Below are 17,904 nucleotides of genomic sequence, written 5' to 3'. Positions count from 1 at the left end.
CTCTGACATTAACATTTTATAAAAAGTGCTGCAAATGATTACCATTATGATCACAATATAACAGCATGATGAAACATGTTTGCAACATGTTGGGAGCAATACTGTAAATGCGTTTCAGGGTGCATGGATTATTGATGCAGGCATTGTCTTTGATATATCTCCACAGAATAGAAGTAAAGGTAAAAAATCTGGCAAATGTGAAGGCTATATTCCTTTTGAAATTAGGTTCTCATCCATAATATAACTAGAAAAAGTGGGCCCCAATGCAAAGTTTAATGTAGGCCCCCTGAAAAATAGGTGCAATAGTAATACGATACTCAATAATAATAATAATGACCCTCAATAAATGGACCCCTATTTGACTTTGGCTCCCACAGTCACAAAGCCTTAAAAATTGCCCTGGAAGCAGCAGCAGCTATGCTAATACCATTTCACCTCTATTCACTGCAGTTTCGCTTGTGCTGTGCAGCTAGCTAACAATAAACATGCTTCGTGTGAAAAAAATTATTGTTCATAGACATAGTGAATTTTATCATGAACTACTAAAAAACTTAACATTTTTACTCAGTTAAATTTTTTTTCTGTTTCTGGCAGGGGGGGCAGTGGTTCCCCTTACGGTTGTGGGCCCCCAATGCACTGCATTGACATAGTTACTCCACCGATTCTCATCTTCAACAGTATAGTACTTTGTTCAATAAGTTATTCAAATTGGTTTTAATTTGCATTAAATTTGCAATCTTCAGAAAACAGTAAATATGATATCCCTTTGGTATTCAAAGAGAAGAGAATAGTCACAAAAGAGATGTTTGATTATGAAGGTATTGACGAGCCTATAAGATTAATTTTATTAATCGTTTCAGAGTTGAATAAATATTCAACTCTGAAACGATTAATAAAATTAAACATTTTGATTAATGTACGTAACGATTAATAAAATTAAAATTTTTAAATGAGATTAGAATCACTAAATGGATTTTCTGATAAATCTGGTTTTCATTTTGAATATCAAACCTGGTTAAAAAAAAAAAAAAAAAAAAAAAACATCAATAGAAAAGCTTTTAAAACATTACCAAGATTTAACAAATGTCATCTTTTGGCAGTGATTGTGACAAATTGTGGAGATTGATTGTTACAGGCTGATGAATTACAAGTATTTAGTACATTTTCATAAAATATTTCCAACATAGAAGATGGTTCAATTTATTGTTCAACAAAACTTCAGAAAAGTTTTGAAGTAAATCCAAATATTTTTATTCTATTAAAAATAATTATGACTATTCCTATCACTACTGCACCCTACTGAAAGGAACTTTCAAGAATAAACCTAATTAGGACCTATCTCCAAATGGCATAGTAATGCCTAGCAGGATAGACTGTTATTTCCATAGAGAAAAGCTGCTTCAGACTGACAGCTGCCCAACTCAATGCCAGATCTCACTCCTGTGCATCAGGCAACACAGTGGCAATCTCCAAGGCAGAATGCACTGGTCCCACAAGAACTAGTTATTGTTGGTGACTTGTCAGGGTGACGGGAAATATATTATGCTTAAAAGATAGGTAGAACAGGACCGGATTAGGTCTGCCAGGAACAAAGGTTGATGACATTGTAGAGCAGATATCTTTTAACAGCACAAAAGGTGATAATGTTGTACACGTTTGCACTAATGACCTTAAGAGTAAGAGATCTGCAGATTTAATCAGCAAGTGCAGGTCAACTTTGAATAAAAGTTGAAAAAAAATTCTGAGCTAGGGTTGAATTTGAAAGTGTCTGCAATTCTGCCCAGAAACGATAGGATGGAGTATCTGATGGCAGCCTTGTCAATCAATTCGACCATGGAGAGATTTTGCAAGGCTCACGGGGTAGAATTTTTTTCAGAGTGGTCTGTGCTTGCTAACAGGAGAGACTGCTTCTACAGGGATGGGATACACTTACATAGAAAGGGTGCAAGGATATTTGCTGATGCTATCGAGGCAGTGTTAGGTGGGTTGGAAAACTGCTAGCTTGGGGTGATTCACAAACTAAAAGATTAACAGTAGCTACAGGCAGAGGTGAAAGTGATTCTTGCACTGCTTCTATTGTAATGAGCAGCAGCCTAGAGACCAAGTTTCTGGGGATTTCAAGAGCTGCTGGGATTCATCATGGAACATGGGCTGTGTTAGGGTAACTAAGAACAGCTGCATGTACACCAATGATAGAAGTACAGTAAATAAATTTGATGAATTTGAAGTTCTGATCAAGGCATCAAAGGCAGATATTGTTGGGATATCAGAAACATGGTGTCACACATAAGCAGTGCTGAAATGGAATTTGGGGATTTCAAGAGCTGCTGGGATTCATCATGGAACATGGGCTGTGTTAGGGTAACTAAGAACAGCTGCATGTACACCAATGATAGAAGTACAGTAAATAAATTTGATGAATTTGAAGTGCTGATCAAGGCATCAAAGGCAGATATTGTTGGGATATCAGAAACATGGTGTCACGCATAAGCAGTGCTGAAATGGAATTTGGGGATTACAATGTGTACAGAAGGGATAGACAGGGTAGGAAGGGAGAAGAAATTATGCTGTTAGTTAAGAAACAAAATCTAAGGAAGTGCAACCAGTTGACATGGGTGGACAGTACAACGTTGAGTCAGTTTGGTGTGACAAAACACTGGAAAATGAAAGTAGGAGTGTGTTATAGGCCTAATGAATCTGAGTACAACAAACAATTGTGCAGAGAAATAGAGTGGGCCAGTAAATCAGAATGTCTTTAATGGGGTATTTTAACTTTCCAGATATTGACTGGAACTTGTGGTTTGGTCACTCGCACATTAGCAAGGCTTTTGTGGATTTATTGGAGGATTGTTTTCTACAGCAACATGTTCGAGGGGCAACCAGAGGGAGTAATACTCTTGATCTGATTATCAGCAGTGATGATTCACACTTTAGGAATTTGAATGACATTGATCACAGTCTACTGATGTGGGATTTACTTACGGATGTAACTAGCATCAAGGGTAAAAGGAAGGATTTCTGTGGTCTTAGGCAGTTTTTAAATTCTTTACAGTGCGATCAACTGATGATGTTAAAAACAGTGAATTCTAAATGGGAAGCCTTCAAGGAATTAATCTTGGAAGCTATTAGGGGCGAAGGTAAAGAAAGCCTGCACGAGAACGACGAGAAACGTCGGATAACTTACGCGGAAAATTAGTTTGCCGATACGGCACTCTAGCGCTGCTCACTCGGTAAACAGACGGTAGGTGTTAACGGTCTGGAGCAAAGTCGAGGACGATATACTGATTGACAGGTAGGCGTGGCAAACGACGTGCTGATTGGTGCGCGAACACAACACACGATAACATCGGTTTAGTATCACTGTAGCAGCACTAATGGTAACTTGTCCTAATCGTACATGCCCTAACATTTACTGTAACGGTGAAAAAAGATCAGGTTACCTCGACTTGAATCCCATGGGAGCTTGAACCCCTCCCGAAATGGAGGGGGGGTAACCTAACCTTTTTTCTTTAGAATCAGTCATATTTAGAAATACATTCATAAAAAAATAAATTTTTTTATGACCGTATTTTTATTTTCTTGTTCAATAATATGCCCTAATGGTGAAAATAGGTCAGGTTACCTCCACTTGAATCCCATGGGAGCTTGAACCTCTCCCGAAATGGAGGGGGTAACCTAACCTTTTTTCTTTAGAATCATGAGTGGACTAGCACATAAATTGTTTATTAATAAAATATTAATTTTTTTATTAATGTACTTTTATTTTTAAAGACACTCATGCGGATACACACGTATCATAACGTCAATCAGCACCTTAATAGCTATTCAGTATACTGTATATATAAAGAATCTTTCTTTCTTTTTCTATTATTTCCCAACCTAACGTTTAAGTTTAGGTCGCGAAATACAAGGAAACCTTCTCTTTTATTTCCTAACCTACCATTTAAGCTCAGGTTATGAAATACAACGAAAAACAAAGAAACCTTTTCCTTTTTTCGTAACCAAACCTAAATCAATAATACAGTAAAAGCACTCATCAACTCCAAAAATCTGCTTTTAATATGAGAAAAAAAAAAAAAAAAAACACAATGAAGAACATAAAATGAACGGAACGAGACTTTCTCAGAAAAAAAATTCATGAGTACAAATCATACAGTTGGACCTGAATAGCTATTCGCAATTTGAGTAACAATATTGTGAAAAGTATCTTCATGATTTTTCCCATAAATTTGACGCCACATATATTCATTAATGTGACCCATCAACATTTACCCAGCTGCCATTTACTCCTTTAGTTACACTTTTTAGTTTCTTCCACTGGGCTTCGATATTATTCGTATGTGCTCCTGTATGTGGATCTACAAAATGTTCCTTGTGTTTCACCGTTAAATGTTTGTACTTCTTTTTTTCTAAGGCCGTAATACGGCTATATGCACGCCATTCATCTGTTATGATGGTAGTATTTTTCTTCACTACTTTTCTAATAATGCGCAAAAGAGTTTTTGCTTTCCGATTTTTTATCAATTTCATGAAGACGAATTTAGATTCTCTTTCGAACACACCAAACACCCATTTCTTCTTAGCAGTTAAATTTCGTCCTCTGTGATGTTTTGGTTTTACCAGTACAGTTTCGTCTGCTTCTACAATTTTCCCCGATCCACCCAACTTAATGGGTTTTTTTATTAACTGCAATCCGCAAATATCTCTTAGTTTCTTATAAAACTTAATTGCTGTCACTTTCGAAATTTCCAGATGGAATGCTGTCTTAGTTACTGGCGTGCACGTTGACCAAAAGTATATAATGTACATTATCTTTTTCAATGAAACTTTTGTATTTTCCATAAAACTATGTTTCAATAAAGAAACTCGTGAAGAACATTTTTTGCAAAACCACAACTTTCCACATGACTCTGTTCGTGATTCAATTAGTTTAAAATAATCATTGCACTTAAAACAGTACAATTTCGGTCTTATCAATTTAGTTTTCATCAAAAAATCAAGCAACGTTTCATTTTCCTTACAAATTTCTTCCATCTTTAAAAGATTCATCGCTACTATTACCTGTTCACCGTTTATTACAAAACTATTATGCACCGTTCTTTACTGGTAAATACACATCATAATGCCAACCAATGACTACACAGTAACTTGTCGTCTGTCGCGCCCACCACCAATCATTTCATTGTTTGCCACGCCTACCTGTCAATCAGTATATCGTTCTCGACTTTGCTCCAGTCCGATAACACCTACCATCTGTTTACCGAGTGAGCAGCGCTAGAGTGCCGTATCGGCAAACTAATTTACCGCGTAAGTTATCCGACGTTTGTCGTCGTTCTCGTGCAGGCTTTCTTTACCCAAGCCCTATTAGACTTTTCATATCAACTAAGAAATACTGTTCAAGATGACCTAAATGGATGTCAGATGAACTAATTAGGCTCGTGGCAGAGAATAAAAATGCGTAGGATGCATATAAATTATCAGATGAGACAGAAGCCTATGGCAGATATAAGCTAGTCTGTAATCATCAAAAAGGAGGTTAGGCAAGCAAAGGCTGATTATGAGAAATCCTTGGAAAAGGATGCAAAGAAAAACAACAAAGACTTCTTTACTTATGTAAACTCTAAAAAAGGGGATGAATCAGATTGGTCCACTTGATGTCAGTAGTTCGACTGTTGATCCTGCTCAGCTAGCTGACAAACTGAATGATTATTTTGAATCTACATTCCCACATGAGGAATTCTTTAAGGAAGAGGAGACAGAACTTTACTAAACTCTAACAGGGAGCTAAATGATTTTGTAATAATGGAGAGCAAAGTGGAGGAGAAATTGTTGAAGTTACACATAAAAAAAGGCACCTGGAACAGATGGAATCTATCCAGTTATATTGAAGGAGGCAGCGAGGGAAGTAAGCAAACCATTAGCCATAATTATGAGAGTATCCTTAGAGTCAGGGGAGGTCCCCATGGACTGGAGATGTGAAAATGTAGCCCCAATTCACAAAGCGGCAAAGGGGGTTCAAAGGGTAATGCAAATAATTATGGACCTCTTAGTTTAACTTCTGTTCCAGGTAAAATAATGAAGTCACTGGTTAAAGAAGTGATGTAGAATCACCTAGAAGACTGCAGTAATAGTTCTGACACAGCATGGGTTTGCTATTCTTTGCATCCAGTTCCTTTGTGACTATGATGTAGTCACAAAGGAACTGGATGCAAAGAATAACTTCGATATCATATACTTGGATCTCAGAAAAGTGTTTGATACTGTTGCACGTGGAAGACTGCTGCACAAATTGGGGCAGTGTGGCATTGGAGGCAAATTTCTGCTATGGATAAAGGGATGGTTGAGTGAGGGAAGACAGAGAGTGGTAATCAATGGACACTGCTCTTCGTGGACTAATGTTATTAGTGGAGTCCCTCAGGGTTCCGTGTTGGGTCCATTGTTGTTTTCTGTATTTATAAATTATATTGATGATGGTATATCGGACTTAATGTCCAAGTTTGCAGACGAGACGAAGGTTGGCAGGGTTGTTAATGACACTAATGACAGTACACTGCTGCAATAGGATCTAGAAAAGTTGAGCAGATGGGCTGAGAGGTGGCAAATGAAGTTTAACATCGACAAATGTCAAGTACTACATATGGGAAGCAGTAATCCTAGAGTAACATATCAACTATGGTACCACACTGACAGTGGTAGAGAATGTAAAGGACCTGGGGGTAATTGTGCAGGAAGATATGAAGTTTTCTTAGCAGTGCAGACGGTGTGCAAGAGTAGCTCATGATGTCTTGTCAATGATATACAGGTATTTTTCTAGCAGGGATAAGGAGGTGATTATCCCCTTGTATAAGGCAATGGTTAGACCATACCTTGAGTACTACTGTATACAGGTCTGGAGGCCTCATTTTAAGAAGGATGTAGAGCTGTTGGAACAAGTACAGAGAAGGGCAACAAGATTAGTGAATGGAACAAAGGGTTGCGTTTACGAAGAAAGGCTTAAGTTTTGCAAATTACAGTGTCTGGAGACTAGGCACCTGCGAGGTGATCTAATTGAGGTGTATAAAACCTTGAATGGTTTGGGCATGCTCAATGCTGATGGTATTCTTCCTCTTGCTCAGAATAATCACCTGAGAGGGCATAAATTCAAATTGAGGAAAGGCGGTTGTAGGATAGATGTGTGGAAGTTTGCCTTTAGCCAGCAGGTGGTTGATTGCTGGAACAAACTTCCATCTGTGGTAGAAGTTGATAGCTTAAACAGCTTCAAGACAGAACTTGACAAACATTTGGAGCGAGTGGATGGGTGAAATAAGGGATTTTTTTTTTTGGCTGATGCTATATAAGCTTGCTTTCCTGCATCATGTTCCTTTGCTAATGCTAAAAGGGGAAGTCTCGTCTGACAAATTTGATTGGATCCTACAATGTGATCATAAAGGAACTGGATGCAAAAAATAATTTTGATATCATATACTTGAACTTCAGGAAAGCTTTTGATACTGTTGCACATGGAAGACTGCTGTACAAATTGGAGCGGTATGGCATTATTATCATTATTAGCCATATGGTGTTGCTGCAATGGATAAAGGGATGGTTGAGTGAGAGACAGCAGAGAGTGGTAATAAATGGACACTGCTCTATGTGGACTAACACTATTAGTGGAGTTCCCCATGAATTGGTGCTGGGCCCATTGTTGTTTTTTATATTTATTAATGAAATCGATGAGGGTATATCAGGCTTAATGTCCAAGTTTGCAGATATCCCAGGTATCACTTCTGGTGAGTATGGGCTTGGCACACCCAGGGTCCTGAGCTTGATATCATCATCATCATTCTCTTTCTTGGTGAATCCCTTCTGATTCTTGTTCTCTCTCTCTCTCTCTCAGAATTTTTTTTTTAGCTGGTGCAGCTTAAGCCTCAGGCTTCCTTGCACCATATGCTAATAATAATATATATTAGATAGTATGAATCAGAGCTGTAATACTCAATACGTTCTACGTTGATATTAATATTTGTAAAATAATAAGAGGAGTTTACCTCAGTATAGTACATAGAACACTTCCGTAACACAAATTAATGATCTGGTATACAACATTTCTTGCGGTGATTGCGACTCATCTTACCAAGGTTCGGCGCAATTTTCTCTTAATATTCGTGTAAATCAACATGAAGCCTAGTTCGTGCTTCTTGTTCAGCAGCGTCAGAATTAACCTTTCGTGCCATTAACGAAAAACATACTTTTTTATTTAACGAGGCCAAAATAATTAATGTTCAACGTAATTATACGCGACTATTAATTGCAGAAACTGTAGAAATTAAATTACACGAGAATTCTGTTAATGTTCGGTGGCCATATTTGATCTCCGATGCAGGGATCTTTACGTGTATGTGCGAAGACAAATAATCACTATTTAAGTTTCACGTTCAACCCTATTCAGTAATTTTCATTCCTGTGATCACGACATATGGTCGAAAAGCATTGTCAGCTTCAGGACGCAAAATCGTTCTGAATATTTTCGTTAGATTCTTTTTAATTGTTTTAAATTGATTTTTAATTGTTTTAAATTGATTTTTAATTATTAATTATTTATATTTTACTCTAATGTACCGGTAAATTTCGATTTTTTCGTTTTAATTTCTGGAGAGTATCATACGGAAGTTTTCTACGTACTATATTGAGGTAAACTCCTCTTATTATTTTACAAATGCTAATAATAATAATAATAATACAAAGGTTGGCAGGGTTGTTAATGATACTAAAGACAGTATGCTAATGCAACAGGATCTAGGAAAGTTAGGCAGATGGGCTGAGAAGTGGCAACAGAAGTTTAACATTGACAAATGGAAAGTACTGCATATGAGGTACCAATAACCCAAGAGAAATGTACCAACTGTGTGCTACTACACTCAGGGTGGTGGAGAATGAAAAAGACCTGGGGGTAATTGTGCAGTCAGATATGAAGTTCTCTGAGCAGTGCAGATGGGCTGCCAGAGCATGTAATGGAGTTTTGTCATTGATATATAGGAATTTCGCTAGCAGACACAAGGACGTGATTATACCTTTGTATAAGGCAATGGTCAAGCCACACCCTTGAGTACTGCATACAGGTCTGGAGGCCTCATTTTAGGGAGGATGTAGAGTTGTTAGAATGAGTACAGAGAAGGGCAACAAGATTGGTGAGAGGAACAAAGGGGTGCGCTTACCAAGAGGCTTAAGTTCTGCTAGTTGCAGCATCTGGAGACTAGGCACCTGCAAGGTGATCTGATTGAGATGTATAAGGCCTTCAATGGTTTAAGCAAGCTCAATGCTGATGGGATACTTCCACTTGCTCAGATTAAGAACCTGAGGGGGCATAGATTCAAATTGAGGAAAGACAGTTGTAGACTAGATGTATAGAGATTTTCTTTTAGCTAGCAGGTAGTTGGTTGCTGGAACAGACTTCCATCTGTTGTTGTTGTTGTGGAAGTTGATAGCTTAAATAAATTTAAGGCTGAACTAGACAAACATTTGAAGTGACCGGATGGGTGAAATGAGAAGGGTTTTTTTTTTTTTTTTTTTTTGGTTTATGCTCTATCAACTTGTTGTCTTGCCTCATATGCCTCAACTAATGCTAATGCTAATGTGCAAACTGTAGTAACTTCAATTTTAGGAAAAGGAGAGAAGCATTTTTAGGGAGAGGGAAAATTTTATTCCTGCTTCCTATTAGTACAGTAAAAGACCAATAATCTGGCATCCACAGGATCATGGCAGTGCCACATTATTGAACATTTATTTAAAAATACTTAAGTCTTAAAGTAACCCCAATTTTTTTTTGTATACCATTTTACTTTTTTTCTAATACTTATTATTATTATTAGCCATATGGCGCAAGGAAGCCTGAGGCCAAAAAAAAAAAAAAAAACATTCCCCTATTACCCTGAGAGAGAGAGAAAGAGAAGTAGAAAGGAATCACCAAGAAAAGAAGAATGATGATATCCAACTCAGGAACCTGAGTGTGCCAAGCCCATACTCACCAGATGTGAGCCCCTGAGGGTAAATTTTTTTATTTTTCTGGTGTTAGTTTGTTTTTCTCTCGATAGATGGCATTAGTTGTAATTTCAGAATTTAATATTACTTTTATTTTTCAGCGCACAATCTGCGATCGTTATGGGTGGTGAGCAGAGACATTGCCTTGCGACTGTGCAGGTTATTTTATATAAAATAAAAACAAAAGTTTCTGTCCTGCACCATGTGAAAAAGAACTTTCACATGGTGAAAATCTGATAAGACGAGCACCTGTCTCAAAAAGGAACTTTTTTGAGACAGGATTGGAACAGGACAGAACTTTTTTTAACAACGTGGCTGAGTTAGTTGGACTCAGACAAGAGTTGCATGTTTTATTTTCCTGAAGCATGGTTTTGCCTAGCATGCAGACAAGTCAACAGTATCAGCTGCGAAATCAGGTTTAAACTATATAAGTTGTAAATTTAAATCAACTTCCAGTTTAGTTTCATAATATTTTATATCAGTATCCTCAGCATTACAAACCTCTTCCAACAAGAATATTTTTTATGCCAAACTTTCCTTGCATATTGAGTATTTTTATGGAAAGCATTCAAGAAGCCTGTTTTAGAAGAAATTGACACTAAACTTAGAATTAGTAATTAGTGAAATCGATAGCTGTCTGTTTTTCTGAGGTGGTTACCTGGCAGTGCACTCCCAAGGGGAGCCCTGGCTGATTAAAGTTCCTTCTCCCCCAGGGCTTTCGATTTGCTGTGCTGCCATTGATGCTACTTAAAATCAGTTGCAATTACATGTAATATGACAGAATTTTAGATGCATCAGTGACTTAGACCATATTGCGCTGTATTGTTGTATATATTATGTCTAAATTGCATGTTCTGTGGTCAATTTGCTTGTTTCTGGGACATAAAACCTGACTGGGGGGAACTCACACTGAGATCAACTAATTCAACCACCTTTGTTATTGTTGTTTTTGTAGCAGGGCTTTAGGCATATTAACAACTTATTGCACTGTATATAACATGTCTGTATATCACTTGTCTTCTGTGGTTGATTTTCTGTTTGCTGGACGAAAAACAGGAGGTTCTGGAAGAAAAAACACTTGTGAACACCCTTTGGAAAAAGGCCCATAAAAATTCCTTGTGTGCATTGATGCAATTCAAACTGACTGGATTTGGGTTTTCTTTTTTTTTTTTTACCTGCTATGGGGAGAACGGTGATTATATTAACTGTGCTACACTTTCATATACAGAAGGTAGACAAAATAATGCAAACACCTGATGTGAAAGTAGTAGTTTTTGTAATGGCTATATGACATATTTATGAGCACGCAATAGTGATATATTTTTTTCCTGCACGTAGTATTGTGAAGGAATGATGACAAAAGCTGATGTTTATTTAGACATGATATAAAAAAGTACATGAAAAAAAAATAACCAGCACACCAGAATTCCAAAGAGTACAAATTGTTGGTGCACGTTTAGTAGGGGAATCGACTAAAACTGCTGATTTGTTTAATGTACCTTGCAACCGTATCGAAAGTGATGTCTACATTCACCAAGCATGGGAAAAAAAATCTGATAAGATGGATTATGGCAGACAAAACTGACCAAAATAGACTTCTAGTCACTGAAAAGGATTGTAGCTTAAAAACAAAACCGCTGCGTCAAAAGTAACTACTAAACTTAACGTGAGTCTTAGAAAAACAGTTCAGCAAGAACTTCACAAAGCTGAAATCTGTGGCAGAGTCGCTATTGCCAAGCCATTATTTACTGATGGTAATGCTAGAGAGGCTGCAATGGTGTAAGGAGCACCAAAACTGAACGCGATAATTGGAAACGTCACATTTTCAGAAGAGTCATCACACTTTTTCAAACATCAGGGAGAATTTACATATGGTGAACAGCAAAGGAAGTGCATCCTGTTTTGTACCAATAATCAAACGTGGAGAAAGATCAACAGTGAATTGTACAGCAATATCTTGGTATTCTTTAGGTCCTATCATCAAGATAATCAGTAGTAGTAATTCGCCCGTTCAGGGCAAATTACTACTACTGATTATCTTGATATTCTGAGTGACTAGGTTGATCCCATGGTGCAAACATTCCTTCTCACAAACTGCCATATTTCAAGGTGATACAGCTCTAATACACGTGTCCATCTTGGTTTGAAGAGCATGAAACTAAGCATCTCCCATAGCCAGCACATTGAGCCACTGTCGGCATATTTGGATAGGAGAGTGGGAGGCAATTTCCTCTACCTTCATTACTCAAGGAGCTTTCACGAAGGATGGTCCAATATTCTTCTTGAGACAAGTCAAGATTTATTTGAATCTGTTCCACATAAAATACAAGCCGTTTTAGAAGCAAAGGGTGGCCCAACGCCATATTAGTGGATGCCTATAACTCTTTTCACTGGTGTTTCCATTATTTTGTTCACCCGCTCAAATTCATATAACAGCTTTTGCTAATTTTTATAATAAGTTACATTCACCTTTCGATGATTCAAAATAAATGTCCATTTTAACTAAGGTTAACATTTGTGATAACAACAATGGTAGAAAAAATTAGGGAAGATGCTTACTATTTGCCAGGAATCGACCATCTTGTTTCGACGATTTTCATCACTTTGAATTTTTTTCTCCAAGTCTTTCACTCTGTTCAGTTGGCGATTAACAACTCTTGCTCTGGCCTCTTTAAGTCCACATCCAGTTAAGGATTTCATGGTATGTTCATACGCACAAGAACTGTCCATTAACTTTTTAGCAACTTGGCATTCAGGAAAATATGTTGAGGACTGGATGCTAATGCTCTGGAAAGAAGGAGAAAAACCATCTCTCTCTTTTTCAACCTGGATTTTCTGGAGTGATGATCGACGTTCGGGAATTTTACTAACGATCTTGCCGTAGCGTAAAACCTAATCAAGAAATATTTATAAACAAGGGTTGAGTGGAAACATTTAAGTTATGTTTTGTGTTCCTTTAAAGGTTAGTGCTCAGGCAACTAAAGACATGAAATGTATGTCGTGTAGTAGCAGTAATATCAACCAATGCGAGAAAGCAAGCTTATATAGTATCAACTAAAAAAAAAAAACCAGTTCATCCATCCGTACCCTCCAAGAATTTGTCTAGTTCTCACTTTAATTTATTCAACCCACCCACTTCCACAACAAAGCGTGTCCCAACAACCAACCACCCGTTGGCTGAAGGCAAACTTCTGCACATCTATCCTGTGCAACCATCCTTCCTCAACTTAATTTATGCCTCCTCATATCTGTAGTCTCAGCAAGAGGAAGAATGCCATTAACATTCAGCTTATTCAATCCATTCAAGGCATTCAACACCTTAATCAGGTTTCCCCACAGTTGCCTAGTCTACAGAAGCTGCAAATTACAGAACTGAAGCCTATCTAGATAAGAGCACCCTTTTGTTCCCTTCACCAATCTGGTTGCCATTCGCTATGCCCATTTCAACAAGCCCACATCCTTCCTGAAATGAGGCCTCCTGGTCTGTATACAATACTCAAGGTGCAGCCTAACCATGGCCCTGTACAAAGGGATAATCACCTCCTTGTCTCTCTAGCAAAGTTTACGCTTACTTTGTAACGATTTTTGCTTGCAGGGTAAAGCGGTCTGCGATTGAAATCACGTCGATTACCTTTTTCTTGCGTTTTCCCAGACTCATAAGAACATGTAGGAGGAGCTGAGCTGCTCCTACATGTTCTTATGTAGGAGCAGCTCAGCTGGGCAAAGCTGCTTTCAGCTTTGCCCAGCTGAAAGTTTATTTAATGCACTAGTGGTAATTTCACAGGGTTAATATCATTAATTAACCATATTTAGTGGCCACGTGTATTTGAACCATGGTACACTCAAATGTATACTCTCGTGAGTAACATAGTTGGTAGAATCGCCGTCCTCCCCACATCGAGTGGAAAAGACCTGAATTCGAGTCAGGGCAATGATGTGAGGAATATTAATAGGCGTGTTTCACAACATGGCTGAGTTTGTCGGTCTCAGGCGACGGTAGCATGGTTTTTTCTTCCGGAAACTCGGTTTTTTCGTCCAGAAAACTGATCATAAATCACACACAAAAATTTATACACAGTATACACAGCAATATGGCCTTAGTCATATTGCTCCGTAGGTTTAAGAGCTGATGCTCCTAAAGGGTTTGTGAGGGGTTTGTAGTAGTAGGGTTTAGGAGCTGTAGGTGTTGTAGTAGTAGTAGGGTTTAGGAGCTGATGCTCCTAAACCCTACAACAACAACAACTGAAATGCGTGTATTACTATAATTTTGCTTTACCACTCAGCTAATTGAGACAATTGATATCCTACTATAAAATGTCACTATTTTTAAATCCCATTTGCTTCAAAATGAAAAACGTTTAGCAAATTCTAATATGCGTCTTCTAGAACAGTAGTATACCAGAGAACCATATTCTAAGCATGAACAGATTAGAAACTTGTCAAGGTGTACCAATCAGCTGCCCATGATATGGATGAGGATTGCCAAAGCATAGTTCAGCTGTTTCAGACAGTTTGTAGATGAGTGATGCGCTTGGAAATTTAGTTTGCTATACAATATCAGACCCAGAAATCTTATGGCATTATACAGTGATATCGGACTACTGTTTAACAGTAGTTCAGGATCAGGGTGGAGAGCATATCACTTGCAAGTGACTTCATAGTAAATGGTGGCAGATTTTTGTTTTGCTAGTGTATATCCATTGTGTGAAGTCTAGGATTCAATTTTAGTTATTATATGTTGGAGTTGACATTCGACAGTGCTCATGCTTTGCAACAGGCAAAAAATGGTGTGGTCATTCCACATACATATATGCTTCAATGGTTTTGGGGATGTCTTGTGTCATGTTGTTGACAAATTGCAAATAAGGTTGAAACTTTTCTGAATATGAAATATTCAGAAAAGAACATGTTTTGATAGCAGCATGTTTTGATAGCAGCCTTAATAAAAGAGTGCAGGTGTAAGAAATTCTGAATTATCTCAAGAGATCACTCCTTATCTCTAGATGGTAAAGGTCCGTAATAATACAATATTGTCAGGTACCATCAAATGACTTTTTGATATCTAAGTTGACTAAGGCTAGACATTGTTTTCACGATGAAGGCATTGAGAATATAGGATTCAGCTTTGATGACTATATCCAAAGTGGATATTTTCTTACAAAAACCATACTGATGAGCTGATAAAATATTCTCTTCAGATTCCAGGATTCATGCAAGCCTCTTATAAACCATTTCTTGAAAATTTTTCCCATGCAGCTTGTAACAGATCCCCAGGGACTCACATCTGTTTAGTATGGGCTTGGCACACCCAAGTGACACACCCTTGGTCCTGAGCTAGATATCATAATTCTTCTATTTCTTGGTGATTTTCTTCACTTTTGACTCTCTCTCTCTCTCTCTCTCTCTCTCTCTCTCTCTCTCTCTCTCTCTCTCTCTCTCTGTCTCTCTCTCTCTCAGGGTAACTCGTGAATTTTTTTTTTTTTTTTTTTCTTTTTTGGCTGGTGCAGCATAAGCTTCAGGCTTCCTTGCACCAGGTATCTAATAATAATAATACTAAAAGGATTATATGACGTTTATTCAATAAAGTTTACTTTTTTTTTACAAAATGGAAAAGCTTTAAAATACAAAGTTAAAGTTCGGCGTATGCTCCAGTATTATCCGCACACTTCAGTAACTCTACCGGCATTTTCAAGAGATCTTCTGATGAAGTCAGGTGATTTTTTACCAAAATGTGACATTACCAAGAATATCATGAAATACAGTCCCCTAGTTTTGATTTATACATTTCTTTGGCCCAGCCCAACAGGAAAAAAAGTCGCATAGTGTTAAATATGGACTTCGAACAGACCATTCAGTTGAACCTCGACGCTATAGCCACCGTATGCAGCAGAGTAGAGGTATTTCCGGTATAGTATGAACAGCGTAACGTGATAAGTCTTCACTCCCCTCCCCCTTTGGTCGCATGTCGTATTGATTTTTGGACTTCGCTCGGTCACAGTTTCTACTTTCTACTGAACGGGACAGTTTCCCATTTCGCTCGAATTCTTTTATCGAATCCGTTGTCATTAATTTAATGTAACAATTTTTTATGGTTTTTGGATTAAGTGCTGCATTTATAGCATGAATGGCTCTCAACCATTAAAAAATATGCATTAATTTGTATTTATTACAACTTTGTAATAAAGCAAAAACTTTTCAAGGAATAAACTCATTTCAGTTATAGAAATTGTCTGTGTTCCTTTTAAGTTTAGGGATACAACTGTATTACAGAATTTAAAAAAAGGGAGAGAGGGGACGTTTCAGACCTCCCGTGTATCATACATACTACTACATACACGTATATTACTCGGCGAACATTTTCAAGTGAACATTTTCCTACAGGCAAAATATTTGGTTTGTTTCCCCAATTCTCTCCCATCTTCCAGACGTTAAGTTGGTGATATATTAAAATAATCATAACGTAAATAATACTAACATATAAAAAAAAAATAATAATAATAAAACATTTATTCTGCAATGTTAGAGTATTATTTGAATATCAATAATAATAAAAAAAAGTATAAAATTCTCAATCGCTTTTATCCAGATACCAAAATAACTATTCACAGCCTTTACTGTAGCAATACCCCAGAGGCTCACATCTGGTGAGTGTGGGCTAGGCACACCCAGGGTCCTGAGCTGGATATCATCATCCTTTCTCTTTCTTTGCGATTTCCTTCTACATCTCTCTCTCTCTCTTTCTCTCTCTCTCTCTCTCTCTCTCTCTCTCTCTCTCTCTCTCTCTCTCTCTCTCTCTCTGGTCACGGGGTAAATCAAATTTTTTAGGCTGATGCAGCATAAGCCTTGGGCTTTCTTGCACCATACGGCTAATAATAATAATAATAATAATAATAATAATGACAGAAGGAGAGACCTACAAATACCTAGGGATGATGCAGGCTCAGCAGTTAGAGCACAAGGAAATCAAGAAGTGCCTGACCGAAAAATTTCATCAGAGACTCAGAAGCCTGCTGAAAGCAAAATTGAACGGAGGGAACACAGTTAAAGCCATAAACACCTATGCAGCTCCAGTACTAACATACACCTTCGGGGTCATAGATTGGACTAACACCGAGCTAGAAGATATCATGCGAAAGACAAGGACAATGATGACCAATAGCCTCCAACACCACCCGAAGTCAGCAGTGGGTTGACTAACAATAGCTCGGAAAGGAAGGGGCTTGATTGAGCAACAGAAAACAGCGATAGTTAACTTGAAGGATTACTTCGAGAGCAACAAAGCACCACTCCACCAGGCCATAAGGAAGGTAGATAAGTGGTATACTTCACTCAACCTAAGCGAGGAACCCCCACCCACGCAGACGGCACAAGAAACGAAGTTAGAAAGATGGGCAAAGAAGACCCTCCAGGGCAGACACTACAATGACCTCCATCAAGATCATATCGTTTCCAATGCATGGTTCACAAGCGGGACGCTCTTCCCCGAGACTGAAGGATTCATTCTTGCCATCCAAGACCAGGTAATCAACACGAGAAACTATAGAAAATACATCACAAAGGAGACCGGAATGTCAGATGACACATGTCGACGATGCCACCTGGCCTCAGAAACGACCCAACACATCCCCGCGGATTGCAAGATGATCACCCAGACTGAGTACACTCATAGACACGACTAGGTAACCAGGACGATACATCAGAAGCTAGCGACGAAATACCAGTTGACCTAAGAAAGTGTACCACACTACAAGTACGAACCCCAAGCAGTACTAGAGACCTGAACCCACAAGCTGTACTGGGACCGCGCCATAATAACGGATAAGACCATCCAGCTCAACAGACCGGACATAACCCTTGTGGACAAGATGGAAAAGGCTACCTACCTGA

At 38.1% G+C, this 17,904-nt stretch overlaps 1 long non-coding RNA gene across 2 annotated transcripts in view; it reads right to left on the bottom strand.

Moving 5' to 3' along the window:
* Positions 1 to 17,904, bottom strand: part of LOC150084889 (uncharacterized) — a 48,482-nt gene that overhangs the window by 12,297 nt on the left and 18,281 nt on the right. Inside the window, exon 1 of one of the 2 annotated variants that reach the window (XR_016547083.1) lies at positions 12,577 to 12,665. The exons of the other annotated variant lie outside the window; for it this stretch is intronic. This is a non-coding gene — a long non-coding RNA (uncharacterized LOC150084889). Of the gene's footprint in view, positions 1 to 12,576; positions 12,666 to 17,904 lie in introns of those variants that run through there. 2 annotated transcript variants of the gene reach the window in all.

Source organism: Mastigoproctus giganteus, chromosome 6 (assembly GCF_048544385.1).
Source record: "Mastigoproctus giganteus isolate SK-2022 chromosome 6, ASM4854438v1, whole genome shotgun sequence".
NCBI classification, from domain to species: domain Eukaryota; kingdom Metazoa; phylum Arthropoda; class Arachnida; order Uropygi; family Thelyphonidae; genus Mastigoproctus; species Mastigoproctus giganteus.
Note: the sequence above shows the minus strand (reverse complement) of the source record. Positions and strands in the feature narration are given on the sequence as shown.